At 37.5% G+C, this 5,098-nt stretch overlaps 1 long non-coding RNA gene across 1 annotated transcript; it reads right to left on the minus strand.

Moving 5' to 3' along the window:
- Positions 1 to 333: 333 nt before the first annotated feature.
- On the minus strand, positions 334 to 3,059 carry LOC125487550. Its single transcript, XR_007265948.1, has 3 exons — positions 2,951 to 3,059; positions 1,651 to 1,788; positions 334 to 673 (listed from the first exon to the last, which is right to left on the minus strand). It is a non-coding gene; the product is annotated as an uncharacterized LOC125487550 (long non-coding RNA).
- Positions 3,060 to 5,098: the final 2,039 nt, after the last annotated feature.

The following is a 5,098-nucleotide window of genomic DNA, read 5'->3' on the forward strand; positions in this document are numbered from 1 at the left end:
CATAAGTATATGATACAACATAAAATCACATATGTGACTTCACTGAAGAGATTTACGAACTAACATGACTTTTTGTTTTACATGATAACAGATTTTTGCATATATTATCTGGGTCCTCAAATGGATTATTTAATGCAGTTCATTTAAATTATACAATATGTCACGCATGTCTATAATTTAGGAATTTGATTGTAAAAGTACAGCTCAAAGAAATTTTGATTTCAGTTTTGTGAAAGTAACTTTTTTTATTAATAAGAGTTTAGACAATACTTTGGAATGGGAATTAAATAAATCATTTCCCAGAATGCATGAAATTTAAGTTAAATTCCTCTATCAGATACCAGGGCGGTCGATTGCTGAATGTTTAAAATATTGAGTTTTATGACATAAACAGAAACTGAGGGTCATAGGCCAGAATCAGGTTTCAGTTTTGAAAAACCATTTCATATCAGCAGAACAGCAGGTTTGTTTGTAGAAATCACCAGACCGTGAGTTTTTATCTGGAAGAAATCTCCAGCTTGTGAGAATTTCATAGAAGCTTCCAGGTTTAGAAAATTGAAAAGGAGTCCAGGCTTCAGAGCTGGAAAGAAGCTGGCCATCAAAACCAGGGAAAGTTAGTTGGTAAAAAATCTTAATGTTAGGATACGACTGGTACTTTGCAGGATTTGAGGATCTGTAAATGATACAATGGAAAAAAAAATTAAATCTTTGTTTTTATTGTTTATGTTAAGATCTTTCTAAATTGTCTTAAATATACATTAAACAGGGAAACACAGAAAATAGGAGCAGCAGTAGGCCACTTGGCTCTTCAAGCCTGTTCTACCATTTAATATGATCATTGTTGATCATCTAACTCTGTGCTTGAACCTCCTTTCACCACATACTTTCTGATCCCTTTAGCCCTAAGAATTATATCTAACGCCTTTTGGAAAACATTCAATGTATTTCCCTCAATCACTTTCTGTGGTAGAGAATTCCACAGGTTCATCACTTTCTAGGTAAAGCAATTTCTCCTGATCTCAATCCTAAATGGCCTACCCTCTTTTCTTAAACTGTGACCACTTGTTCTGATCATTGGGAACATCCTTCCTGTGTTTGCCCTGTCTATTCTTGGTGGAGCTTTACAGGTTTATATGAGCTTTATAGGTTTTTGTTATTTTAACTCCACTGAATATAGTCCTAACTGATTCAGTCTCTCTTCATACATGCTTCCTGCCATTCCAGGATTCAGTCCGGTAAATTTTTGTTGCACTTCCTCCATAGCCAGAACATCCTTTCTCAGATATGGAGACCAAAATGGTATTCAACACAACAGATGTGGTGTCACAAAGGCCCTGTGCAATTGCAGGTAGACATCTGTGCTCCTCTGCTTAAATCCACTCACAATGAAGGCCAATATACTTTTTGTCTTCTTCATTGCCTGCTGCACCTGCATGCTTACTTTCAGCAACTGGTATACAAGAATTCTCAGGTCTCATTACACCTCCCTGTTTCCCAACCTATCACTGTTCAGATAATCTGCCTTCTTATTTTTGCTACACATGGATAACCTCACATTTGTTCACATTATCCTTCATGTGCCATGTATTTCCCACTCACACAACATGTCCAAATCACACTGAAGTGTTTCAGCATCCTCCTCATACTTACTCTCCCACACAGCTTTGTGTTGTCCACAAACTTTAAGATACTGCATCTGGGTCTCTCATTTAAATCATTAATATACATTGTGAGTAGCTGTGGTTCAAGCACTGATCCTTGCAGGATCCCAGCAGTCATTGTCTGCCACTGAGAGAGAAAAGACACATTTATTCATACTCTTTGTTTGCTGTCTATGAACCAGTTCTCCATCTATGTCAGTGGGCTGCACCTAATCCTATGCGTTTTAATTGTTTTACATGCTAAACTCTTCTAATGGTACCTTACCAAAAGCCTTCTGAAAATCCAAGTAAATTACATCAACTGGTTTTCCCTTATCAATTCTACTCATTCCATTCTCAAAATATGCCAGCTGATTTGTCAAGCATGATTTCCCTTTTGTAAATCCATACTGACTCTATCTGATCCCATCACTGTTTACAAAGTAATCTGCTATTAAATCTTTTATAATGGACTCGAGTATTTTCCACACTACCAATGTCAAGCTAACTGCTTTATAATTTCTTGTTTTCTCTCTACCTCCCTTTTTAAATGGTGTTACATTAGCTATCTTCTAATCCATAGGAGCAGTTCCAGAGTCTATAGAATCTTGAAAGATGACCAACGTACATCCGCTATTTCTAGGGCTATTTTTAAATACTCTGGGATGTAGATTATCAGGCCCTGGGGTTTATTGAACACGGAGCATAGATATACATACAGTGCAATTAGGGAGGCACTTCCAAGATTTTGACCTGGTGACAGTGAAGGCATGGTGATGTATTTCCATGTCAGGTCAGTATGAAGCTTGGAGGGGAATTTGCTGGTGGGAGCAAACCCATGTATCTGCTATCCTTGTCCTTCTAATTGATAGAGTGCTGTTGAAGTAATCTTGGGGAGTTATTGCTAGCACCATGAGATGAAAGGCAGTCTACTAGTAGTCTAGTCATCTAGTAGTCTACTACAGAACAGAAGGAAATGAAGGAAATTTTCTCAATTCACACTAATAATGGCAAAACACTGAACAAAGAGCAGTCTGTCCAGCAAGAAAAGTTAAGATTTTACTGTAATAATTCCTCTTTGATCTTGTTGAGACATTAGAATTAGCAAATAAGTGACATAAATTCTGTCCCTTGTCATACATGCTATCATTCATCTATAATAGCAAATTCGCTCATACCTGTTAAATACTTATATTGAAGAACTATTAACTGTTCTAAACTGATCAAAATGATCTCAGCATGAATATGTGCTACATAACAACTACACAATACACAGCAAGCCTATCATGACATTACATTAATGTTCTTACACACGTGCTGTTGTTCCCGTGTTTTGCAATTGTACTGAAAACCCTTCTCAGACGGGACACATTCTCTTTTCATCCTCAAGTAAACAGTATTGTAGCCAATGAACCAATGCATATTCACCTGGAAGAAAGCACAGGTACACAGTAGGAGTGGCACTTTCACTTATCTCACCACACAAGCATCACCATAGCCAATAGGAACCATCAGTCTGCTGCATTCATAAGGTATGCACAAAGGCATTGATTGTTATTGACAAATTTCCATGTTTAAATTGTACAATACAGCATAATAGAAACTGTAGAATACTGATCCAGTGAAATTTGCATCTTTCAAATCAGACCCGTGAATTTTCAGTCCACACTATACAGTTTATCATTAGGTATTCTTTGTCTCTTTCAGAGGGCAACAACATCTCAGCTGCATCTGTACTCAGGACCAGGGAAAGAAATTATGGGTACTGGTACTGCTTCTACTTTTATCTCAGTCACAGTCTACCCGCTTTGACACTCGACTGCTTTTGTCAAATGCCTTCATGGTATACTTGCATCCAATAGAATTAACTAATGCAGCACAAAAGGAGGCCATTCAGCCCATGGAATTTGGCAACAGTGCTTTTGAAGGAAAATCAAGCCAATCCTACCAGTGCCACCCCACCCCAACACAACTCATTCTATCTCTTTTTTTCTTTCTCCAAGTATTTATCCTCTTGCTTTTTGAACACCTACTTGAATGTGATCTACCGGAGCATCAGGGAAGGAATATGTTCCAAATCCTAATTATTGTTTGTTTAAACACTTTTCCTTGTGTCACTTCTGGTTCTTTTGCCAATCAACTTAAATTAGTTTAAATCTGAGTCATGTGATATCAATCAATCAGCCAGCAGAAACATTTTTAATTCTTTCTACTTAAACCTTCCATAATTTTATGTGCCTCCATCAAATCTCTGCAGGTTTACACCAGAATGTAAGAACTAGGAGCAGGAGTATGCAATCCAGCCCCAGGGCACCAGAAAGACGAGAAGGCTTTGTAGTGGGTTCATAAGAAATTTACTGCATGATTCTAGAAATAAGGCTGATGTTGTTATCCTAAAACCCATGGCATCTCGCTGCAAATGTACAGCACCTTGGTTAAACCAAAACATCAAATGTTTTCAAGGAGGAATTACATATAAATTCTTACGGTTGAAGGGATCAAAGGGTATAGGGAGAAAACAGGAACAAGGTACTGAGTTGGATGATTAACCATGATCATCTTAAATGATACAGCAGAATCAAAGGGCCAAATGGCTCACTCCTGCTCACTAGAGGGCTGTAGTGATAGGCTTTTGCACCATTTAACTGAAGTGTTATAAACTGCAGGAGTATGGACTAAATGCAGGAAGTTGGGATTAAGCTAGGTATTTCTTCAATGACATGCATGGACTTGATGGACTGAATAGTCTCCTGAGTCATAAGTCCTCTCATTTTGATAATTTTACGTTGATGGATTATATTTTGAGGTGTATTTTCAGTTATCTAGACAAATGAGCAACTAATTTTTGAACTGAATAGTTCTGTACGGCACAAACACATTGCATGATAATCTCATGGAGTGCAGTGTTGTCAGCGATATCAGGTTCACATCTAGTCTGAAAATTGAGATGTTGGAAAATTCAATGGTATTATATTGAAGAAGGTAAGACGTATCTCACCAAATCTGCAAATAATATTCCCTTACCTAAGCCACTAAAGAAAAAGGATTATCCATTGCTTTTGGTGGAATCTTGCTTTGCACAAATTTACTGCTTCATTTCTACATTACAACAGTGACTACTTGACAACAGTGCAAAATCTGCAAGGTCTGTTTCCATGGTGATGGGTCTTAGAATAACTTCCGTCCTTTCTAGGATCTATGGAGACAACTAGAGTTTAAGTTGTTGGTAAGATATCTTTTAAAAATAACATTCTGCTAAATATCTGCACTATTAAGCTTAGCATGAGACTCCACACGGAATTTATTCTCTCCAGAGTCTGATGTCCTGTGATTTTTACATCACTACTGATGTGGTTGACAACTTATGCATTTGAGAATGAACCCTTCTCTCTACACATGCGGCATCTTGGGGTTGTGATGAGCACTCTATAAATGCAAGCCCTTTTTAATCTGTTTTA

The sequence above is a fragment of the Rhincodon typus genome, chromosome 3 (genome assembly GCF_021869965.1).
Source record: "Rhincodon typus isolate 14 chromosome 3, sRhiTyp1.1, whole genome shotgun sequence".
Classification (NCBI taxonomy): Eukaryota; Metazoa; Chordata; class Chondrichthyes; order Orectolobiformes; family Rhincodontidae; genus Rhincodon; species Rhincodon typus.